The 25176-nt window shown below is 52.6% G+C and overlaps 1 long non-coding RNA gene across 1 annotated transcript in view; it reads right to left on the bottom strand.

Annotated features, from left to right (window-relative positions):
- Positions 1-14401, bottom strand: part of LOC134562618 (uncharacterized) — a 132015-nt gene extending 117614 nt beyond the window's left edge. Inside the window, exon 1 of the long non-coding RNA XR_010083218.1 lies at positions 14266-14401. This is a non-coding gene — a long non-coding RNA (uncharacterized LOC134562618). The remainder of the gene's footprint in view (positions 1-14265) is intronic.
- Between the last annotated feature and the right edge of the window lie 10775 nt (positions 14402-25176).

The raw sequence follows: 25176 nt of genomic DNA, 5'->3' as shown, positions 1-25176 counted from the left end.
CCTGATAAAATGCATCCCGTCCTGCTGAAATGCATCCTGTCCTGCTGAAATGCATCCCGCCCTGCTGAAATGCATCCTGTCCTGCTGAAATGCATCCTGTCCTGCTGCAATGCACCCTGTCCTGCTGCAATGCATCCCACCCTGCTGAGGCTGGGACTGCCCTGGGAACGAGCAGCGAGCCCAGCACTGGCTCTGCATCTCCCTGGGACGTTACTGAGGTGCCTGAGAAGTTCAGGGAGCTGCTCTGGGGGAGCCGGGAGCTGCCTGGGGCTCAGCTCCATCCTGCCAGGAATGGATGGGCAGGGATGGGCAGGGATCCCGGGGTTCAGCTCCATCCTCCCGGGAATTTGGGCTGGGAATGGATGGGCAGGGATCCTGGGGCTGAGCTCCATCCTCCTGGGAATGGCTCGCAGGGATCCCCGGGCTCGGAATGGCTCGCAGGGATCCCGGGGCTGGGAATGGCTCGCAGGGATCCCCGGGCTCGGAATGGATCGCAGCGATCCCGGGGCTCGGGATGCTCCTGCTCGCAGCCCTGCAGGTGCCAGCACTGCTCCTGCTCCCTCTCGCAGCCCAGGGAAAGGCTCAGCCGCGGGGCTCGCCTGCCACCTGCTGCTGAACGCACCTCGGTGCTTTCCTTTCCTTAGCCAAGCCCTGACTCCCAGAGAAAAGCAGAAATTCGGAGCATTTCAGGTGTAATCATAACCAAAAAGATGAAATTTAGCATCAGAAATCTCCCCATTTTAGCACGGAAGCACAGGGCTGTGCATTCCAACCTGTCCACTGAGAGAAATGGGTAATAAAAATATAATTAACAGAGATTCATTCAGCTATCTGGGATTGTTTTGTGTGATTTTTTTTCCTGTTTATATTTGTGCACGTTTGTTTGGGTGTTTTTAATCGGAAACAGATTTTAAAATTTTATCTGAGAAAGGTTTTGATAGTCTTCAGTTTATTCAACTCTGAGGCTCCTGAGGATTTGGGCAGCTTTAAAAAAAAAATTAATTTGCTAAATTGTAAACTCAGGGGACAAGCAAAGCATCAGTGGCTCCAATTATTACTGCAGGTACTGACTCTAATTATTACTGTGTGTACTGACTAATTATTACTGCAGGTACTGATTCTAATTATTACTGCAGGTACTGACTCCAATTATTACTGCAGGTACTGATTCTAATTATTACTGCAGGTACTGACTCCAATTATTACCGCAGGTACTGACTCCAATTATTACTGCAGGTACTGATTCTAATTATTACCACAGATACTGACTCTAATTATTACTCCAGATACTGGCTCCAGTTATTACCACAGGTAATAACTCCAATTATTACTGCAGATACTGATTAATTATTACTGCAGGTACTGATTAATTATTACTGCAGGTACTGTAGCAGCATCTGGGTGTCCCCCTTGGAGCAGAGGCGGCTCCTCAGTGCCAGCTGCTGTGCAGGGGCAGCACAAATTTGGTTTCTGCCCTGAACGGGCACCGTGCTGCCTCTCCCCTCCTGCTCCCTCCCTGTTCCATTTCCAGGCACTTCCCTGGGCCCAGGGAAGATTGATGGAGCTGGGGCCTGGTTTTCCATCAGTTCTGAGTGCCCCCAGCCTCCCCTTCCAGCACAGAGTTCATTCCCAGCTCTGGGAGAACACCCCAGGTGTTTTCCACAGCATTTTCCCCTCTGGGCCCAGAGCTGCCATTCCCCAGCTGCTGAAATCGGCCATTTCCTCCTTGGGAGTGGAAATGGCTGCATTTTCTGGGTGAATTCTCTATCCTTCTCGAGATCTATGGCACTTATTTATCCCCCTTGCTGAACCAGTTCCAGCTTCCCCATTAGGGTGTCTGGTGTTTCATCACTGCAGAGTTCTCTGGCTCAGGACCAGAGAGCAAAAGCTCTGCTGCCAGCACTGACAAATGATCCCTTTATGACAATGCTTCAGAGCGTTTAGGAGCCTCTGCAAACTCATGTGGGCAAAAAGAATGGAGGTGTTTCCTTTCCCAATGAAAATAAATCTGCCCGAGTCACCCCCAGCAAAGGGAGACAGCTCCAGCAGCAGCTCAGCTCTGCCAGCTCGGCCGTGCCTCTGGAATATTTGGATTTGAATGAAACAGAACAAGCCCATGAAACAAAACCCCTAAAAGGCAGCTCAATTTTATACACAGCTTCTGCATCAACAAGCCCTGGATTTATTTCACCAGAGAGCCACGGAATGCTTTGGGTTGGAGGTGACCTCAGAGATCATCTGTTTCCAACCCCCTGCACCTTCCACTGGAATATCACCCGGTATCTGTTGAATTTATCCAGATAAGCTCTGTGAATGCATGAATGTGTCTCTGAGGAGAGGACTCCCAACTCCTGTGAGCAGGAGCTGCCTGTGAAGCCCCCCACAGCCACTAGAGGATAGCAAAAGCCTTTCTGCTGCACGGCACAAACCTGGCCCTGCTCAGGCTGCCTCGAAATCTTGCCTGCAATTAAACCCTCTGCTATCAATTCAGAAATACCTGGGCAACCTGTGGACTGTCAGGCCAATATTCAGTTTATCAGTCTCGGGTGGTGGCAGGGAGTGATGAGGAAAGAGAGAAAAAGGAGGATGAATCTGGATCTTTCCTTGCAGGGGGGGACAGGATTGGTGCCTGTCCCTGTTTGGGTGTGAATTACCCCGTGAGACACAACCAAAGGCACAAATGAGCCTAAAAGGGTGCTGAGGAGAGGAGAAGCAGGGTGTGGACTGGAAAGGGCACGTTGGACACATTTCCTGCCCATCTTTGGGGTTCTGCTGCCCTGCCAACAGATTCCCTAATCCAGCAGCACCAGGGGAGCCCCCAGCTCCAGTGTGCCCAGCCCGGGATGCAGGGAATGATCAGAGCTGACAGGTCCCTGGGGTGGAGGATCAGACTGCTCAGCTGCTGGTGCCCGGGATGCTGAGGAAGGTAATTACAGCAGATTTAGGAACGTCATATCTCGTACGGGGCTGCACAGCTGCTACCTGTCTGCATCCTTCCAGCAGCTGAGAAAATCACAGGAGAAAGCAGCCACTTGGCTTTCTGAGCTCTCCAGGCAGAGAAAACTGTGACAGGACAAATATGTTCCCCTGCCAGCAGCACTCTCTGTGTCACTGCTGATATCAGTCAGGCAGAGCAGGAAAGCACTGGAGTGTCTCATCCCACCTCGCCGTGCTGGGAGTCCTCAGGAGGAGGTTGTGGGGAGTGAACATCTGCCAGGATGAGAGAATTCCCAGATTCCATCCTGTCCCAGGAGGGAGGAGTCACATCAGGGTTTATCCCTGTAGGAAGTGCAGCAATCCTGATTTCATGGCGTTGTCTGTGGCTCTGAACGTGTGTAAGAGCATCAGGAGTCACTGCAGTGACCCTGGGATGCAGCTCCACCACACAAATTCTGTTTTCACAGTGCTGGAACACAGGAAATTCAATCAGAAACCCCCCCAAACTCAGGCTGCTTTGTTTGTTGGTAGTGTTGTGTTGCTTTGTGGTTTATCTTTAATCCAGGTCCATTCTTCCATTGGAATATTTCACTGAGTTTTCTGTATTTCAAGGCTCAAAGTCTCTTCTGGACAAGAACGAGCCCCAGGTGTGACACTCGCTCCAAAGGTGAGCTAAGGCTGCTCCAGGTATGGAAACACAATTCCCAGGAATGCTGCATCTCGGAATATTCCACTTCCCAACCCAGCTGATCAGAGCTTGGCAATCCCCCTTATTTTCTCAGCTTCAGCTCTTAAAGAATGTCTGTGGAGTGAGTCCTGCTTGCCCCCAGCATTCTCAGTTTCCACGAGGGACCCTCTAAAACCCCCAGGGCTGCCTCAGGTGTGAATCCAGCATGACCTGAGGAGAGGCAGCTCAGGGATCCTTTCCCAGGGCTGGGATCCCCAGGTCCCCAGCCCAGCCCAGCTGCTCAGAGCCCAGGGCAGAGTCCCACCAGCAGCACCAGAACAGCTCCGGACTGGGAAGGGAGAGTGGGGGTAACAACCCCACCCCTCTCCCACCATCACCTCCCCTGCAGGTCTCTGCTGACACAGAAGCTCTCTGCCATAGCACTCGCTGCTCTAAAGGAGCTGCAGGGATTTTGGCAGCTCAGGTAGAGTACACAGCTCAGATTTTAATGAAAACAAGCTTTTATAAAGCTTAACAGTCGTGGAAATGTTTTCTGGATTTTTCCTGTCTCCTGCTATTGTCATTAATTTTTCATGAGCATCATTCCACCACCATCCATGCAACTCTAATTTTACAGCTCACTGTTACTCCACAAGAGTCAGGAAATGACACTTCCCAGGGCTTGATGCTCCATTCTCTTTTCAAATGAAACTGCTGAACTTCAACTTTCTCTCCAACTCCAGCATTATTTTCCTATTCAATTTATGCTAAATGTTTTTCATCCCAGGGCTTCTGTACCATTTTCCTGCGAGCTGTACAAGCCATTGCTGATACCCTGACACAGATCCTGGGGATGAAGCCTGCCCTGGAGGAGCGTCCAGCCTGGAGCTCAGGGCTGCTCACTGTGAATGCAGCTCTGCACCAGCATCTGAGACACGGGAACCACGGTGCTGTTCGATCCCCTGGGACCTTTGGATTCCTGCATTTATAACCCTCTGCTGCCTTCTCCAGGAGGAATTCCCCCTTCTGCCGTGGCCCAGGATGGTTCTGTGCTGGGCTCAGGCTGCAGAGCTGGCTCTCCCCAGGGCTGTTCCTCACAGGATCCCTCTCAGCCTGGCCTTGGAGCTGCCCCGGGAGCTCTCAGCAGCTCCATCCATGCTTGCAGCTTCTCTGACTGCACCAATTTCCACCTTCCAGGCTGCCCTCCCTGGCCTGGCCTGGCTCAGGCTCTGCAGAGGGATGGGAGTGGTAAAACCTGGCAGGAAAAAGCCGTGGGAATGAGCTGCTCCAGCAGCGATGTCTGACGGGCCCTGAAGGGATTCCTCAGCTCCTGCTGAGCTCTGACAGCAAAGCACGTGAGGAAGGAGTGCTGGAAATCACAAACACAACCAGGAGTCCCCCAGGTGAGCCTCTGCCCAGAGGTAGATCTGTGTAAATAGGATTAACTGCCTGTTTGTTCCTCAAAAACTCCACCTTTCTGTTCTGAAGAAACTGAAGATGTTTGTCAGGTTTATAACGCCTTGGGATTAAACACAATATTGGATTGCTCTTGATGTATAATTCTGCTCCTCTGATGATTGAATTCACTTCACTCTGCTGCATGGCTTTTATATTTTATTTATTTCATTTTATGATTCCATTTTATTTTTCCAGTGTTATGCACCAGTACAAGCAAAGAACTGAGAACAAAGCTCTGGCATATTAAATCAATCAGAGGGGTTTACTTATTAATATCTTTTTAGCCCGAGAACATTCTACAAATCGTGTGTGTTCAGGCACAGACTGTGAGAGGCAGCCGTGCGCTTTCCTGCTCAGGCTCCTTCTTTTATTCCCATCAAATCGTTTGCCAAAGGCTGGGCTTGGGGCAGAGCTGCACCTGAGCTCAGCAGCAGGCTCAGGTGGGTTTAAGATGCTTTTGGCACACGGAGCTGCCCCTGGTTCCTGTGTTTTCCACCCACACCGTCCAGGTGAGCAGGGCTGGAGCTGCTGGAGGTGACACCAAGGGACACAAGGAAAGGGCCCTGTAAATCCCAGCATCACCAGGTGCAGAAGTGACCTGGGTCTGCAGCAGGAGCCATCCTGGTGACATCCCTGGAGCTACAGACACCCCCCAAAATTCCCCAAACACGGAGTGGGACGCAGCTCAAAGCTCACACATCCCCTGGGGGTGGATTTGCTCCCAGCACAGCTCTCCCCACCCTTGTCTGGAGCATGGAGAAAGGCAGTTCTAAACCACAGAAAAACAACCGCAGCCCCTCTCGGTGTCTGTGTCAGCCCCGGGGCCGTGGGGAGGCACAGCCTGACCCCTCCCTGCTGGCTCCATCCCCCGCGCTCCCCTCCCGCTGTTTCTGGGTTACAGAGGATGTGTGAGGATGCCATTCCCGGGCCGTGCCTCCCGCAGGTGGCACCGTTTCCCTGCAGTTCTGCTCACCGGGATGCAAATTCAATTTGCAGCTCAGCATCGCTGCAGCCTGTGGCGGGCACTGCCCCGTCCCGGCTCCCCGGGCACAGCCACAGCAGTGCCACCAGATGCCACCAGCTCCTCCGGCGCCCTCCCCCCTTCCCACAGACGCAAAACATCATCAAAAGCTCGGCTCTGGTGGAGAGCTGTGACGCCTTTCGCGAGCACTGCGGATGAATAATGCAATCAGCCGCTGCTTCAGGCAATCAGGACAGCTGAGGATGGCAGCAGCGATTCCGCCCGAATCGGGAAAAACATGTGCCCAGAAGAAAAAACAGAACCAGCAGAAGAATGGGGGAATAATAGCCCAGCAAATGGCTGGCAGGGAGGCACAGGATGTGTCAGTGCAGACGGTAAACGCAGCAATATTCGGTGTCTGCCCTCTCCTTCCCCCCTTGCTGAGCAGCAGAGGCACCGGCAGTGAGCGGGACCAGCGCGGTTTGCGATGGGGCGAACGGAGCTGACCTTGTTTGCATTTGCATGGAAATAGGGACTCCAAAATTGCCATCAGCTCATCTGAGCTAAAGCCGGGATGCTCAAGGCAAGGACAGCAAGAGGTCCAAACCAGTCCCCAAGGGGAGAAGGGGGACAAGAGCAGAGTGGTTCTGCGGGGTGACACCAGAGCCCGCGGCTCTGCAGCTCCCCAAGCAGGAGGAGGGGTCAGACTGGAGAAGGAAACCTTTGCCCATTCCCATTCCTTGCCAGGACTGCAAGGAGTCAGCTCCCCGTACTCCAGCTGTGCCCAGGGCAGGAAGGGGACATTCCCAAATCCCTGTGTCCCTGTCTCTGCAGGGACAGGAACCTGCAGCAGGAATGGGAGAGTGCAGCACTTGGTTTCCCGTGATTTGACCGGGTTCTGGTTCAGTCTGCGCTGCCACGCTCCTTTGGGATCGGGTCTCAGCTGAAATCCCCCCACGTGCTGCCCATTCCCGGGGCAGAGCCAGCGGCGCTGTGTCCCCAGAGCCTTGTGGGGACATCCATGGACACCCACGGCTGTGTCCTGACAGGGCACAGCTCAGGCCTGTTCATGTGTACAGGGACAGAGTGAGAGCAGTGAGGGCCCTGCAGGAGCTCAGCAGGATCCCAGGAATGTGATTCCATAAATCCCTGGAGCAGGGTGGAGGCTCTGCAGCCCCTCTGCTCGTGGGGCTGTCCCCACCGGGAGCCCTGAGTGCCACAGCACCAGCTCAGCCCCTCCTCGCAGGAATTAAACAGTGCCTTTCACCAGAGCCCTGCAGAGCTCCTCAGCCAGCCCCACGTTCAGGATTTTCCTAATTTGTTATTTTGATGGTTCCCTCTCCCGACAGTTAATTATCCGTGCCTGGGAACAGATGTGCTTCCTGCAGCTCCTGTGCAGGCTCCAGCTCTGAGGGAAGGCTGGATCCCGACCCCACAGCCGCGTTTCACTGTGGATCTCTCTGCTGGCCAGAGGAGCCATCCCGCAGAGGAATCATCTCCCCTGTATTTGTGCCTGCACATTGTGATGGAGTCTCCTCTCTGTTTCCTCTTTCATAGCCCAAATGGCTCAGGCTCAGTTTCACCAGAGGTGTTGCCCAGACTCTGAATCATTTTTAGGGCTCTTTTATGAGCCCTACCAGTTTTTCAGCCTCCTCTTTGACCTGCAGACACCAGAACCACTGTCCCAGAGGAGATCTGGGTGACGGGGCTGGATGGAGTGGGGAGCTCGTTACACCAGACCTGTGCAAGGCAGGATTTGATTTTCAAGCGCTCCAATTTCAGTGGGAAAGGAGGATAAGAGAGGCATGGAAAGAGGGAGATGTTTCCTGAAAGGATTAAACTCCTCCCTGGGCAGTGAGAACATCCACCCTCACATGAGCCTGGATGATAAAGGAGGAGAGAGGAAGATAAATTCTGCTGCTTCAGAGCAGTCGGTGGGGGCTCCAAATAAACCTCTGCTTTGGGTGATTCCCCTGGAACTGCTCTGGAGGGATGGGAGATGCTCAGGAGCTCTGGGATGGATGGGCTGCAGGGCACCTCCCATCCACGGTGTGGGGACACACAGACAGCAGAGACAAAGCTGTGCACTCACAGCTCAAACCCTTCTGCTCCCCGCTGCTCCCAGGCCTGGCTAGGCCACAAGAGAAGGAACTGAAGCACAATAAAGCTGCACAGCCCCTTCCCTGAGCCTCCAGTGAACACTGCACAGACACCCTGAGCCCTGCCTGGCAAACAGCCCCCGCTCCTCCGGGGCTCTGAACCTTCCAGGTGCACAACAAAACAGATTGGTCTGGAATTTGGAAGCAAATGAGCCATGCTGCTTGCTCCAGGCTCCCAATTTAATAAACATGCATCTATATCTAATGGACAGTCTGTCACTTCCCTTTAATAGAAATCGCCTGCTCCTCTAATAATCATTAAACAAATTGACAGCGTCATCGCCAAGGCCTCTCATCTCAGTGCCACCTGCAGCAGGACTAAAACATCCACCCCATCTCCCCAGAAAGGCCATTCTTCTGCTTAACTGGGAGGCACAAACTGCCCTTCCATGTGACATGGACTGGGACACGGCCACGAGGAGAACAGACTGCATAAGAATTCCCTTTGTTTATTTAATGTGTGTTTTATTAGCGAGATCGTTCCCCATTTCCTCCTAAAGAGGATGATAATCGCTCCTGTAGTGTCTCCTGTGCGCAGGTCAGAAAAGCTTTTTGGGGCAGAACTGCCAGCAGGAACATCCCAAAAGCTGCTGCAGACACTGCTGGGAGTTTTTAAGCCCCCTTTTGGGAGGGATTAGAGTTTATCTCCTCCACATCCTTGTCTGGCAGGATCCCCAGGGGTACTGGGATTTCTGACATCACCTCTGCTCTGCCAAGGCCCAGGGTGGCAAACTTCCATAAAAGCAGTAAAGATACATCAAGGTTCACAACAATTGGAGGGAAAAAAAAAATCTCAGAAAGGGCGATTGTATTTATAAAGGAGGTATTTGCCTCAAGCATCTGCTGCTCTTAGGCCTGGCTCTGGTTCTGCCTCCCCATGCCCTGATTCCAGACACCTCCCAGCAGCTCCAAGCCCTGCCTGGTGCTGGCCCTCAAAACCTCTCACCCACAGCATTCATTACCGAGGGACACTCGAAATTAATGAAGAAATCTCTCAGCCACCTCCTGCAGCCAGTCTGATTGTCTCAGTCCTGCTGGTTTGGAAGTCCTGGTGCCCCTCGTGGGGCCTCTTGTGAGGGGCACAAATGCTGAGAGCACAAAAAGCATTGCAGGGAGGAAGGAGCCTGAGCCACAGGGGCAGCCCTGCACTCCCTGCCCAGGGCTGAGTCCCCCGCCCAGCTGGGGCACGGGAGCCTTGTGGGGAATTCATCCCAGGGAGGATTTTCCTCCATTGGGCTCTAGCAAGGAGCTCTGGCTCAATCTGCAGCAGGAATGGGGTAAATCCTCCTCTGGCCCTCCTGGGAAAGGGAGAGGAGGAGCTGCAGGGGGAGCAGGCTGCTCAGCCATCAGCTCTTTGTGCTCAGCATCATCTCCCGCAGATGGAGAGGGGTCTGAGCTGCCATGGAAACCTCTCAGCAATCAGAATTAACAGGCTGGAGCACGGAGGGCAGGGGGGCACTCACACCAGGAGTGGGATTTTGACCCACGTGTGCATTCAAGTGGCAGAACGGGCCCATGGAACTGACTGGAACCTCCTGTTATTTCCCTGAGCTCCTCTGCGACCCCACCGAGCCAGAAACAGCTCAGAGAGAGACAGAACTGCGCTGGGTTTGGGGGCGCTCCCCAAACCCTCACACAGCTCCACACGGGGGTTTTTGTGCATGCAGGATGTGCAGAGCAGGGTTTGGAGCGCTCCTGCCCTCTCGCAGCTCCACACGGGGATTTTGGGGCGCTCCTGCCCTCACACAGCTCCACTCTGGGGTTTTGGGGCACTCCTGCCCTCACACAGCTCCACTCTGGGGTTTTGGGGCACTCCTGCCCTCACACAGCTCCACTCTGGGGTTTTGGGGCGTTCCCTCCCTCACGCAGCTCCACATGGAGGATTTGGTGTTTGCAGGATGTGCAGAGCAGAGTTTGGAGCGCTCCTGCCCTCACACAGCTCCACACGGGGTTTTGGGGCACTCCTGCCCTCACACAGCTCCACTCTGGGGTTTTTGTGCATGCAGGACGTGCAGAGCAGGGTTTAGAGCGCTCCTATCCTCACATCCCCACATGGGGGTTTTGGGGCACTCCTATCCTCACACAGCTCCACTCTGGGGTTTTGGGGCATGCAGGATGTGCAGAGCAGGGTTTGGGGTGCTCCTCTCCTCACGCCCTGCTCTCTCTCCTCTGCCCCCGGTGCAAACACCCAGGCACAGACCCCTGGAGGAGCCGGGCTGAGCCCACCCAGGGGACTCCAGAGGGACCCCAGAGCTGCCGGGCTCCACACAGGGAGTGGCTCCTCCTCAAAGAACCTTCCATGGATGCAGGAGAGAGTGCCCAAAGTGCCTCAGACAGGCAGAGATTAACAGGCCTAAATGATACATGTGCTCTAATTAGAGAGTGTAATCACCTCGGGCTGATCATTATTGCTGCCTTTATGTTTATCATTGCGCTGCATTAAGGTCCCTGGCAGTTCTTTCATCTGACTTACGCTCAAGGACATCAGGGCTTTAATCATTAAACACCTTAAACACTATTTTTCAGGAATCTTTGAAGATTAATTATTTTACCAGTATAAACTGTACATCTCTGAAGGTTGATTTAAAACCCTCTCATCTCCAGCTGCTGCACTTATGTCAACAGAGCTCTTTGGAAATCAGGCTTGGGGAAAGCACAGAAAATACAGAAAAAAAATGTTTTGTCATTCTTACTCTACTTTTTCATTTGTTTTGTTTTGTTAGGGGATTCTCAGCTCCGCTCTGGGGCCTGTCAAAGTTTCAGCCCTGTCAGAGCTGAGGGGGTTTTCACTGGACACGGAGCCCTTGGGGCAACTCCTTCCTTCTGATTTCCTCTCATGTTCCTGCTCATATCCAGGTGCACCCCTCCACTTTTCCCATAAGGAAAACAACAACAACAAAAGAATTAAAATTGCCACACGATTTCCCTCCCAAAAGCTCTCTGTGCAATACTGGTGATGTGCAGGGAGACCTTTCAGGAAAGAGGAGGTGTGACCTTTTACACATCCTCTGCCACGGACGCCTGTGGGGTGCTGAAATTAATTTGGGATGTGGTGAAATTAATTTGGGATGTGGTGAAATTCAGTTGGGATGTGGCGAAATCAGTTTGTGACGTAGTGGAATTCAGTTGTGACGTGGTGAAATTCGATTGTGATGCGGGGAAATTAATTTGTGGTGAGGTGAAATTCATTTACAGTGTGGAATTCAATTGTGACATGGTGGAATTCACTGCACCCTGCAGAGTGCAGGGGTCTGGCTGGGAATATCAAACTGAGATGGAAAAGCAGCCCCTTCTCTCCATTTCAGGGGGAGTGCAGAGGGAGCAGTGGCAGAGCTGCCAGCAGAGCTCAGGGTGGGTCTGACCAGCAGGAATCCTCCAGCAGGAATGCTGGGGTGTCCCCTGGGCTGGTGGCAAGGACAGGGACACACAATGGACACCCTGGAATCCAGGGAGGCTCCTCCAGGCTGCTGGAAGCCACTACAAGGACAATGTTCCCTTCTCCTGCATCCCAGGCACTGCTGAGAACAGGAACAGCCCCAAACCTCGTTATCTGCCAGGTTAGAAACCAGAAATCCCCATCCTGAGCCAAACGACCTTCTCAGAGCAAACCCTGAATGCAGCTGTCCAGGTCTGTGCTGTAATTAGGAGCTCCAGATAACCACGGGGCGTTATCACCGCGTGTTCCCCTTTGATCACTCAGGGGCTCAGTGTGATGCCTCTGCTCAGTGGAACGAGCAGTGCTGGGCATCCCCAGCCTCCGAACTGACAGGGAACGTGCTCAGATTGAGTACAAACAGCAGAAAAAACTGTAAACATCCCTGACCCAGCCGGCATTTCTGATGCAGTTCACGGCTGACTGGAGCCAGAGCCCTTTGAAATTCAGATGAAGCCCTTTCCAAATCTGTTTGAACACTGTGGGGCTGTGCTGGGCTGGCTCCTCTCACACTGCCATGGATGTTTTTCCTGCATGAATACCAATAATTCCCAATAAAAGCACCTTTGCAGGCCCTGGCCAGGCACAGAAAAAAGGCAGAGGGCTCCTTGTCCCAGCTGCCAGTTCTGAGCAGGACAGGGAGCCTGCCTGAAGGACAGGAATTGTTTGTGTTTGGGAAGATAAAGCCCCACAAATGCACTGCCCCAGGCAAAGGGGAGCCGTAGGAATGGGAATGTGCTTTTTAAGGAGTTCTACAACACAACACTGAGCCTCCAGCCAAGAATTCTCTCTATTATTAGAAAATCAATTACTCCTTCCAGTCTGCACTGCAAATGTTGGAGGTGGCTAAATAGCCTGGGATGTTTTTCACTCATAAACTTCTCTCTCTACAGTGGGAGTAGCAGAGAAGGGGTAATAAAATTTGTGTCTCATGGTTCCTGCACATTTCAATATTGCTCTCCTGCAGTGGAGCCTGGTGAATGGAAAACAAATTTAAATCGAGATAAAAGCCCAGGCAGATCTCATCCATCCATTCTGTTAACTGCTGTCATGGGCAGGGATGGATTTGGGCTCCTTTGGGAAGGGTACATGTCATTTTTTCTCCACGTGGAGCTGTAACTTTTACTGTCCCTGAGCAGGAACAGTTCCTGGGGTGGGATGGTGGGGCTGGGTTTGAAATGGGACCCCGTGGGCTCCTCCCTGCTTTGCTCCTCAGGAGCACTCACATCCTCTGCCCTTGTTTTTCTGTGTTCATCTCAGCTCAGGGCTGTGGCTCAGAGTCCCCTGTGAGACCCTCACACCCCTCAGGAGGGGTTGGGCACATCACAGGGACGTGCTGGAGACTCTCAGAGGCAGCAGGCTATAAAAACACATTTTCCTTTGGGGTGCTCCTGCAGGAATCGCAGGAACACTGAGAGTGTTCATCTCCAAAGCCTCCAGGGACATCCCTCCACTCAGAGACAGCTCGTTAATTAATACTCCTCAACAGCCAGAACACCATTTGTCATCAAAACAAATAAAATACACCTTGACTTCCCCTCCCTCACACAGCCCCCGTGACTGAACTGCCAGAACCCCAGGACTCCACTGCAGCAGTGCTTTTTCCTTGGTAATTATTCAGATAAGGGGAAACCAGGAATTTCCCCCAAAGGACTTGGCAGAAAGCTGCAGGCAGAGTCAGACTGAACGCTGGTCCCATGGAGCCTTGTCCCTCGTTGTCACACTCTGACACACTCAGGGACACACGGCCAAGAGCCTGGCTCAGCTCTGGACATCCAAACCCACCCCTGGACAGGGGCAAAGCCCCGGACCCCCCCAGCAGCCCGGAATGCAGAGCTCTGCCAGGGCCCCCTCCCCTCTCCCCTCTGTGTCTGCTCAGGAGGGATCTGCGGAGGTTTTGGGAGCTGATACCACCTGAATTGTTCTGCACACGCTGACACCTTCCCGTGGCCACCAAGGACTCACCAATTGCCTAGACTGGATAATTTTCAAACCCCCTGCAATCTCACAAACAAAACTACTGCAGGTCACCCTGTGCTTTCCTGGAAGGACACTCCAGCTCCTCCCTCCTGCTGGGACCAGAGATCATTAACGTCATTAATGTTCTCCCTAAAACTCTTTGGAGGCTGTGACAAGCCCCATTTGTCCCTGCCAAAGCAGCTGGGAGTGTTTCAAACCCCTCTGCTGTGCCCTGTGCGTGGCTGGTGGCTCCTGACAGGTGGAGTTGCTGTTTTGCTAAAGGAGCTGTCATTTCATCAATCTTTGCAGCCAGCTCCAGAGGGGAAAACTCTCTGCTGCACTTGCTTTCATTTCTGCTTTTAGCTTTAAGAAAAACTGTCTTTAAAATATAAAGATCAGCACACCCAGGAGGGGGGAAACAGCTCAGAGGTACCTGATCCCTCAAAAAGAGCCATTTTTGCTCAAGTTGTTAACAAGTTGGCTTCAATTTCTACCTTTATGCCTTTATTGTGATGGTTTCTCACCACACCGAGCTCTCTCCAGCACCTTCCCCTTGCTGCTTCTCCAAAATGGCAAATCCAGACATGCAAATGTAGGAACGGCTCTTGTTTTGGGGAATAAAGCTGATGCCAGAGCAGATAAATTAAGTGCACCCAAAATCAATCGACACAGCTACTGTGGGACTTCTTACCTTTCAAATCCTCCCGGAATCCCAGCAGCTGCTCGGAGAAGATTCACATCTCCTTTGGTGGAGCATCCTGGTGATTACTCAGTGAGAGTTCAACCTGCCAGAAATACCTGGGGCATTCCCAGGGGTGATTCTGGGGAGGAGGAGGAGGAGGTGAGTGTTAAACGTGCTGCAGGGATGGCAGGGAAATGAGATAGAACAGGAGGAGGACTCTGGTCACCCCTGGGGATGCCACTGCTGCTGTGGGGTTTAGGGACAAACTAAAGCTGGACAGGATGGGTGAGCTCAAGGGGAAATGCTGGAATGCATCAGCCTGATCCCCCTGGAGCTGGGGAGGGAAGCACAGGACAAACCCTGGGGAGCACAGGGCAGGAGAGGGGCAGAGCTGAGCTTCAGCACAGCGTGGGCACAGCTGGGACTGCTGCGTGTCCTGCACTGCTGCGTATCCTACACTGCTGCGTGTCCTGCACTGCTGCGTGTCCTGCACTGCTGCGTGCCCTGCACTGCTGCGTGTCCTGCACTGCTGCGTGTCCTGCACTGCTGCGTGTCCTGCACTGCTGCGTGTCCTTCACTGCTGCGTGTCCTTCACTGCTGCGTGTCCTGCACTGCTGCGTGTCCTGCACTGCTGCGTGTCCTGCACTGCTGCGTGTCCTGCAGTGCTGCGTGTCCTTCACTGCTGCGTGTCCTTCACTGCTGCGTGTCCTTCACTGCTGCGTGTCCTGCACTGCTGCGTGCCCTGCACTGCTGCGTGTCCTTCACTGCTGCGTGTCCTGCACTGCTGCGTGTCCTGCACCGCTGCCCTCCCTGTCAGGAGAGCTGCCCATGCATCCCTGCAGGGGAGGGGCTGCACTGGGGGCTGCACTGGGGCCTGCCTGGGCTCCCTGGGTGATGCAGCAGCGCTGCAGCTGCTCTGCAGTACGGGCTGAGCCCTGCAAACCCTGCTGGGTAACTCGCCTGTCGCCAGGGCTGAGGAGCAGTGACAGATCTGCCACGAGTGCCCCACACCAGCCTCAATTCAAGTTTTATTTTTTTTTCCAAGGAGAAGTTTCTAACCCAGCTGTTCTCGCTGAGATGGTGCTGCACAAACACAGCAGCCTCCATGCATCAAATAAAATAAAATGCAGTAGAGCCCGCTGAAGGTTCTCATAAAGCCAGAAAAGATTCCAAAGCAGAACGGTGGCAGCCTCAGACTCTCCTGCAGATCCTGCTGCAGTTCCCAGCTCCTCCACCCCTCCTTTCCCTGGGCACTCCAGTGTGGGCAGTGCCCAGCTCCCTCTCCTGTCACCCTGGCTGTGCCTAATGAAGCCCAGGTCATTAATTACCCAAACCCCCTGCCCAGGGCCACCTGAGCCCCTCAGCTCCAGTTCTCCACCAGCTCCTGTTCAGATCTTCCCTGGGCTGTCACTCCCTGACTCATCAGGAGCCCGAGAACAAAGTGTTTGCATCATTTAAAAAATAAAATACAAGCAAAGCAAAGATGCTTGCAATGACATCTTTGATGTTTTATAGATTAAGAGAGTCTCTCATGAGTAACAGTCATTCCTTGTGTCATCCTTTTCTGGCTTGGAGAGTTTTCATTAACTGAGATTAACATTAACTGGAAAATAATTAAACTGGCTTAGAGACTCTGGCCTTCCCATCAGCACCAGCAATAATTAATCAACACAATCAATAGATTTTAATAGCATTAAAATTCTGATTTACTGCCTTATTCCTCAAGCCCACACCTCCCACTTCTATTCTTAGCCTCACTGTGGGCAGGGTAGTCCTTAGGACAATACCAAGAGGACAAATATAGAAATTAAAATCAACCTTCATTTTCACTGCCCCTGTAAGAAAAGGTCGTATTTTTTTCTCTCATAATTTTTTCTTCATAATCTCCTGATATCAATCACCCCTGGCCTGTGATTCTGAACCCCTCAGGTTCCCTCTTAGCTCCACAAAGCCAAAATAAGGAGAATAAAATGGGACCAGAAGGAGCTCAGCCCCCTCCGTCCCTGCCTGGAGCAGAGAATTCCTCAGGACACAGGCAGGGCCAGGAGGGTCACAGCAGCCCTGCAGACCCCTCTGAGCACTCTCCAGAAATGCAGGCAGATTTCACTGCCAGATCCGTGAGGATCCATCAGGTCTGAGGCAGAGTCTGGTCCTGGTGAGGGCTCCTGGAGGAAGGCTCCAGCCAAACCCTGCTCTGGGGTTTGTCCCTGCACAGAAAATGAGCTGAATCTCCTCTCCCCGGTGAGTTCAGTGCTTTATCACAAGGGGACAGCTTTAATCCTGTATTTCTCGGTGTCTGTGGCGCTCTTTTAATTAACTTTCAGGTTGCTCAGGAAGCTGAGCGTTCCCTGCTCTTTGTTGGAGCTGCATTAACCATTTCCTTATCAGCAGGAGCCACATTTTATCTGCTCCCAGCACTGCCCACACCTGAGAGCAGCACAGGAGGGACCCTGCAGGCCCCGAGTTCTGCCACTGGGAAACGCAGGAGAAAATGAAATTCCAGGTACTTCCTAAGCCTCTGCAGCAAGGCCTAATCCAGGTAATCCAAAAGCAATCTTGTTGGCAATCTAATTGTGTTTTCTGAGGAGGAGGCTGCAGGAACACTTTGTTTACACATAATTGGATCTCTTCACGTGTTTGTATTGTGCTTACTTGTGAAACCTTTCAAAATTGAAAGGTCTCCTGGAATATTTGGCTTGGCTTTTCACTCCAGCCTGGGGGATTACCCATTATTTTGCACATAATGGCCCAGACAAATATGAATTTTGTATTAGCACAGATCAGAAAGTACAGCTCTCCCTCGAGGGCCAGCAACCAGGACACACCAGAGAAACTGTGGGAATGGCACTGATTTTTAACTCCCTTTTTATGTTGATTTATTTCTCTCAGGAAGCTCTTGCTGTCTACAGCAGCCTCCCTGCTGGAAATGTGGGTCCGTGGGGAGAGCAGGGGAGGAGAAACTTTGCATTTGGGAGTTTTTAAAGTCACCACAGCTTTCACCCAGATCTTTGTGTGCCTCTGCTCAGGGAAGGGATTGATCCCTGATGGGTGGGACGGTCCCTCCCTCATTGGAACCAGCCCAGCTCCAGCTGGGAACACCTCACCCACCCAGGAGAGGATCCAGAGCACTGCAGAGGCTCCTGGTGGCTGCAGAGGCAGCTCAGCCCTGCCCTGGGACAGAGCTGCTTGTGCAGACACCCCTGGTGTCCCCTCATCCCAGGGGATCCTGGTGTCCCCTCCATCCCGGGGAATCCTGGTGTCCCCTCATCCCAGGGGATCCTGGTGTCCCCTCCATCCCAGGGGATCCTGGTGTCCCCTCATCCCAGGGGGATCCTGGTGTCCCCTCATCCCAGGGGAATCCTGGTGTTCCCTCATCTCAGGGGAACCTTCCCTGGCCATTCCTTCCCTTCCTGGGGCACATTTTCACTCCCAGCTTCCCCCAGCCCAGTAACCAGCTCTGCTCCGTGGCCTTGGTGGGGGCTGGAATGCGAATTCCAGGATTTTGGCAGGAATTTTTGCACCTGCTCAGCAAGGAACCCACGAGGCCCCTGCTGGCTGCAGCCACGGCCACTGCCTGGTGCTGGGGTAGAAAACACCAGCCCAGGGAGCCAACAGGGGGATCTGTGTGCCCAGAACTCCCTCCCTGCCAGGGTTTGGTGTTCCTCTCGTTTCTCACGTACCTGGAGCGGGGCAGAGCCCCATCCCAGAGCAGAGCAGTCCGTGTTTGCTCCTGTCCAGCTCCCCGTGAGGGGGGACCCTGCTGCCCCCAGGTGTGGGGCGGGCAGGAACCAGCTGGGAGGGCCTGGGCAGCCCTGGCATAGCTGAACCTCATCCCCCGATGGCAGCAGAGCTCCCACCCACGCTGAGCTCCAGAAACAACCCCAAACCTGCAGCTCCAGCTCAATCCAGTCACTCCACAAAAAAGAACCTTTCATGCTCGCTGTCGGGGGAGACAAAAGCTGCAGCCTGCCTCGCTCCTCCTGACACTTGTAAAGCTTTTCAAGCCAGGCACACGAGATTTGTCAGAACAAAGTTGACATTTTAAATGAAGAGTAATGATGAAATGTCTGAAGATGTGCTGCAGAAACGCTCTCACAGAGAGTGCTGGCAATTTGAATACAACAGCAGTGTGTCACCGTGGAAAAGTCAAACCAGGGATCCTTTCATGTGGCTAAACAGGGGGATAAATTATGGAAAAACTGCAGGAGCTGTTCTGCAGAAGGGGGAATTCATCAGTTCTTGGTTTGGGGCCTCACGTGTGTGGACACCTCGCACTGGGAATTGCACTTGTGCCACTCCTGACCTGGGCACAGATATTCCATGGACAGAGAGCAGGTGGGAGGCAAAGTTTGGATCTCCAAAAAGCCAAAGCAAAGGAAACCTTTTCTGTTCTGCTGAGCTGAACTTGTAGAACCCCCCTTCAGCATTTCAGCTGCTCCAAGAGCACCGATAATGGTAAATTTATTGGAAACAGCTGAGGCTCGTGGAAGAGCTGGAACAGTGGAGATGCAGCTCAGCACTGAGCACCCTGCACTGGCCAGGGCAGGCCAGGGGAATCCCGGTCTCTTTACAGGGGTCTGGCCCTGGAACATCCACACTGATGCATTTCAGTGAGCATTCAGGGGATTTCACTCTGCTTCCCTCATCCTCCTTCCCAGTGGAAGCTAAGCATGCCTAATGCTGTAACATGGGGACATAATAAGAGGTTTTAATCCAATTTTCAACAGCCCTGGATGCAAAGGAAATTTGTGAAGCATATCTAAAGTAACAAATGCCCGAACTGGAGACTGTTTTCCATTTCGAAAGTGAGAATTTATTGGGAAGCCCCAAAGATGGAGCCACTTCTCAGGACAAGGAGGGAGTGGGGAGGTCTGAGAACTCAGCCCTGCTTTATCCTCTGCTGAATCCCAGGGCAGATTCCTCTTCCAGGGCTGCCTTATTGCACAAACTGAGCCCCTCATTTGGTTCTTCATCTCCCTGATCCGTAATCAAAAGTGAGATAATTATACACAACTCCAGTGAGGAGTGCAGGATGCAGGGATGTCTCTGGAGCTCCAGCAAGGTCAGGAGGGCACTTTGGGACACTTTTTTGCACCTCATTCCATCCCTGCATTCTCCTTTTCCACCTCTGCCTCCCTTCCAGAGCAGGAGTTTTGTTTAACAAGGCAGGTGATGACCGACTTTGAGCTGCAGGATTGGCACCTGGAGGGGAAATGTGGAAATGTGTTTTAATTCAGCCTCTCCAGGGCTGCATTCAGGGAGCTGAGCCGGGTCTGATGTGACAGCGCTCAGCAGGTTTTGTTTTCTTTACTCTCCTGGAGTTCACAGGTCCAGGAGGCTCCGTTTGGATCAGGCTCTGCAGAGTTCAGCACAAATTCCCTCCTGGGGACGCGTTCCTGATTCCCTGGGGAATCCCTGCCACATCCAGAAACCCACAGTTATTCAATGACTGGCTGTTTCCTCTAATTAGCTCAGCTAATTGGGGGAGGCAGGGCTCGGTGCCATCTGCAGCTCAGGTCCTCTGGCAGCTGAGGCCGCTCTGGGTCACCCTCTCAGGTGTGACATTCTGGATTCTGAGGTGTCCCAGGCCCGCCAGGGCCAGGAGTGAGGGAGCTCTTTGGAAGATGCCCTGGTTGTGTTTGCAGAATCAATAATTCGCTGCTTCTCAGGCTGCCCCAGACGAGGAGAATTCCAGTGGGTGGTGATGAATAAGATAAAGAACAGATCCTGCTTTTGCCAGCACTCCCAGCTCAGGTGTGACTTTATTTAGGTGCAGGCACAGGTAGCCGAGGGCAGGCCAGGAGCTGCAGGTGGGCTGAGAGCTGAGTCCTCAGCCCTGTGCCCTGCCTGTCCCTCTGAGTTCTGTCCTCCAGGCTGTGACCCCCCTGCAGCCAGCTGTGCCCAGGGCTTCACTGCCCGGGCTGGCTTTGCCTTCCCTTTGTGCATTAAAATTTTAAAGACTGAAAAATGAGCCGTGAAAAAACGTCCTCAGTCAGCAACCTGCAATCTATTACAGCAATTAATCAAAGACACAGGTTGTCAGCTCCCCCTTGTTCTCCTATGCTTTATGGCTGTGTTGTTATTTCATCCACACTATAAAAGGGATTCGTCTTCATTGCTGGGGAAATTCTGTTCAGGACGGAGGGTGGCAGCCTTGGCTGCGCTGCTGAGAGCAGGATTCACTTCTGAGCATTCCCTGAGCCCTCGTGGGTGCATTTCCTGTCCCGCCATTCCCACGGCACACATCTGTCCACATCTGTCCTTCAGGGGGACATCCCCACAGCACTGAGGGGTGAGGGCTGGAGGGCGGCCCTGGGGAACGAACCCCACCCCAGAGGCAGAGCAGGGTGTGCTGCCCTGCTGGGGAGAGGCGCTGCAGGGGCAGGGGCAGGAGTGGGAACAGGAGCAGGAACAGGAGCAGGAGCAGGGGCAGGAGCAGGAGCAGGGGCAGGAACAGGAGCAGGGGCAGGAACAGGAGCAGGAGCGGGAACAGGAGCCACAGAACAGGAACAGGAACAGGAGCAGGAGCAGGAGCAGGAGCTGTCCCCTCGCCTGGCTGGCACCAGTGTCTGCTCTGTGTCACAGCTGAGCACAGGGGGGACAGACACCTCTGGCACTTGGACACCAATGACCAGGGCAGGAACAGAGGATGGCACAGGCACAGCTGACTCCCTTCAGCCCTCAGCAGCAGCCACCCCGTTCACTGGAAGAGATTCAGGAACAGGAGATGCTGAGGCACAGCAAGAGTGACTCCCTTCAGCCCTCAGCAGCAGCCACCCCGTTCACTGGAAGGATCCCAGCTCTCCCCACAGTTCAGCTCCTGCAGCAGAGCCTGTCCTGCAGAGCTGCCCGGGGATTCCAGCAGCTGACCCTGCTGACTCTGAGAGCTCAGAAATGCCCAGCAGAGGGGGATTCCAGCAGCTGACCCTGCTGACTCTGAGAGCTCAGAAATGCCCAGCAGAGGGGGATTCCAGCAGCTGACCCTGCTGACTCTGAGGGCTCAGAAATGCCCAGCAGAGGGGGATTCCAGCAGCTGACCCTGCTGACTCTGAGGCTCAGAGATGAGGCTTCCTCCAGATGCCCCCAGCAAGTGCAGGGAGCAGCACAAGAGCACAACAATTGCACTTCTGGACACACAGAGAGCTCAAAGCTGTGGCCCAGCCTTGTCCGTCATGGATCTGAGAACATCAGGGCACTAAAAATGAAAATTCCCCCAGCACAACAGCTGTAATCACCTCCCACAACATCCAGCCCCTTCAGCCCTCAGTTTCTGCAAACTTTTCCATTAGCTCATGGATTAGAAGAACCATGCCCTGAGTTATAACTCCTCTGTATTAAAGTGATCATAACAGATTAGTGATAAATACAAAGTAATTGATTTTTTTTTCATCTCCTCCCTCCCCCAAACAAGCCTTAAACTAATAACAATAATTACATGAAAGTGTTGCCATCGGGAAGTTTGTGCATTTCTGGCAGTGAAATCAATTGTTCCGAGGACGAATTTTATCTCGGGAATTAATCATGGCTGCCTCCAATTACTGCATCGCCAGGATGCAGAACATGCAGGGGAGCGTCTTCATTAGGAAATGAGGCTGTGCACGGCCACAGGGCCTCGGGAGGGGAAATGGGTGGGAAAAGTTCCCTGGTGGAGCCCAGGGACACCGACAGCGCCAGGATAAGGTTCCTGGGAGCTGCTGACAGAGTTTCTTGTGCCCACAAATAAATGATGTTTATCCCGTGGTTGTGGCTGTGTCACTTCCACAGCTCATGTCCCATGGCCCTCCTTCCACCCTGGAGCTCGGAGCAGGTCCCGAGGGACACCCTGAGTGTCTCTGTCAGGCACCTGCAGCCCTCCTCTCCCCAGAGTCAAACCTTTTATTGTAATTAAGCTAAATTGCAAATTTCCACTTCTAAGTGATACAAATTTGCTTTTGTGTGTAACTGGGGGTGCTGGGCTGGGGAAAAGCTTTCCCACAGCCACTCTTTAATAACGTTATTTAAAGAATCCTTTAGGGACCAGGGAAAAGTATGTATTTTAAACATTAAAGTATTATTAGTAGTAAGCAGTAGAAGTGATTGTTCTGGAATAGAAAAACATTTCCTGAAAGAATCTGTGCCAGCCTTAATTACACTCTCATTGTATTTTATCTTCCTGCTCCCCACACTGAGACAAAGGGTGGGTGGAAAATAATTGAAACAAGGTGAAAACGAGTGCTCATTAAATTGCAGACTACACAAGTACTCATTCCATGTGAGAGGGCTGTAAATATGACTTTTAATGAAGTTATGACATGCTTGCCAATAAAAGTCATTTACTTCACAGTATTACAGTTAATTATACACAGCTGGAGCCATTTATTGCCCATCCCTTGTTAACTTTGCCTGGGCTCGTTAACCCTTTCACAGCTCTGGGCCTGTCACACTTCCAGGCACCAAGGAGAAGGCAAAGAGGCTTTTCAGGAGGAATTTCAGGAGGAGGAGGAGGAGGAGTGGGGCTGTGGGTGCTGCAGAGGCTCCAGCTCAGATCGAGCAAACCTGGAGGGACCCCTGCAGTTTGTCCTCTGTTCCTCTCACCTGTTAATGGGTCTGGAAAATGGAATTTCCCTGGACTTTTCTGCATTGCTGCAGCTCATGGCAGGTCCTTTGTGCAGCTCCCAAGGACTTTCAGCTCCCCCGGTATTCACCACTCTTGTCCTGGGTGTTCAGCTGCTTTGTGGGTTGGGTTTGTTGTGATCTGACCCGCAGCCCACTCAAACCCAAGCCTTGTGTTCCAAACTGGGCAGCACCCAGATTTAAAACACCCACACCGTCCATGCAGCACGTTAGGCAACCTTGGCACTACAGCCTAATGTGCTGCAGTTTGATAATGAGGAGCAATTACCCTGAGAGTTCAGCGTGGCTCTGTTCCTGCCCTGCAAACCATCCTGCTGCTCCTCCAAATCCTGTTTGTTCCTTCTCCCTTCTCTCATTTTGAGCTCCTGCCTGCTCCAGGTGCCTTTTATGTAAAGAGGAATTGGTCACTGGCTGTGTGAGCTCCTGCAGGGAGCCCTTTCATGGAGACTCCTGCAATTTTCTCCAGGAACACTCCAATAATTGCAGGGACTGGGGACTGGCACTTGGGGACCTGAGAGGGAGGTGGAGGGGAGGACTTGTTTGTTGAACTCCACGCAGAAGAGAAAAGAAAATTGTGCTGAAGCCACGGGGTGTCCAAAAGCAGCAGTGGGCTGGAGGGGAGTCCAAACCTTCGGGATTTTGGGGGGTTGTTGTTCCTACAGCTGGGACCAGAGAGGTGCAGGTGGAAAGGGAGGGCACAGGGATCACACAGGGAGGAAGGAAGGAAGGAGAAATGCACGGGATAAGGCTGGCCTGAGACCCCCAGGGGCTGGGGAGAGCCCCTGGTGTGATCAGTGACCCGACCAGGCCATCGAGGGCAGCACAGCCCCAGTTTGGAGCAGAGAATTGAGGATTTTGGATCCAGGCAGGGGCTGCCGTGGATTCAGGCAGACCCGTGGGTTGTGTGGGGGCCAGGGAAGTACTGCCAGGGCATTGCCTTCTCCATGGGGGGGAATTTTCACTTCAATTCTGCTGTTTGAACTCCTGCACTGGCACCACGACTGCTCTGCTCTACTGCAGAGGAGCAGGAAGGACAAAGGGAGCAGACACAGGCATCACTCACCTCGGTTATCAGAGAAACCACGAGACAGGAGCTGCAACTGCAGCCCCTCTCCTGCTCGGCGCCGAGGAGCCACGGGTGAAATATTAATTAGAGAAGGAGCTGAAACTTGTAAAGATAAAAACTTGAGGAGTCGTGTTCTAATGGCTGGAGTAGTTAAAAAGCAGAATACAATATCCAGCAAGTAGTGCTTAATCTGTTGGATCTCCGTCCCACTGGAGATTTTTAAGGAGAGATTAGAGGAACACGAGAGGAGTGCCAAGTCTGGCTGAGGCTGCCTTTGAACGCGCGACCTCCAGAGATTCCCCTCAGCTCTGTTTCTCTGTAATTGCGTGTTGTGGAAGGCTCTGAAACTCAGCCTTTGTTGAAAGACAAATGTAAAGCTTGAGAGAGTGCCTGAATATGAATGCAGCATCTCCCTCCCCCCCAGAACCTGGGGAAGTGATTAGGAGATCTCGGGAGCACAGCCAGGCCTTGCTGGCTCTCCACAGACCCTCAGCACTGGGCTGATGCCTGCTTTTAACTGGGAGCCAGCTCACTTCCAGACTGAGCACGGGCTGCTCAGGAAATGGGATTTTATGGAAGGCTCCAGCCCCCCAGCATCGGGAGCTGCACAGCAAAGCCTCTGCTCTCAAATATTCTCAAATTATAAACTCGGAATATTCATGGGCTGGATGGACCAGGGGAGAAGAGGCAGAGAGAAAATCACCCCCCCGAATTCCAGGAAAAGAAAGGCTGCAGCTGGAACGGAACCTGGAGATTTGAGCTCTGGTCTGCAGAACAAAGAGAGGTGCCAGGTCCAAACCACCCCCAGGGCAGATCAGTTCTTCTCTCTCGCTTCATGGCCCCCTCCATTTCTGGATATTTTTTTGTTGAAGAGTGTGGACTCCACGCTCAGATGCACGGGGAAGGTTCTTACACTCTTTGTTTGGAACTAAAACATGAAACATCTCCCCTCCTGCACCAGAAGGGAGTTCATCCCAGCCTGCTCCTGTTCCTGCTCAGAGAGCAGCAGCCATTCTTTATTCTTTATTCTTTATTCTTTATTCTTTATTCTTTATTCTTTATTCTTTATTCTTTATTCTTTATTCTTTATTCTTTATTCTTTATTCTTTATTCTTTATTCTTTATTCTTTATTCTTTATTCTTTATTCTTTATTCTGCCCTTGATTGCGCCTCACCTTTATCACTTCAGACAGACCCGTGCAGTGAATGATCAGAGGAATCCTGACTCAAAGGGCGCAGAG

This window comes from Prinia subflava, chromosome 29 (genome assembly GCF_021018805.1).
Source record: "Prinia subflava isolate CZ2003 ecotype Zambia chromosome 29, Cam_Psub_1.2, whole genome shotgun sequence".
Lineage (NCBI taxonomy): Eukaryota > Metazoa > Chordata > Aves > Passeriformes > Cisticolidae > Prinia > Prinia subflava.
Note: the sequence above shows the minus strand (reverse complement) of the source record. Positions and strands in the feature narration are given on the sequence as shown.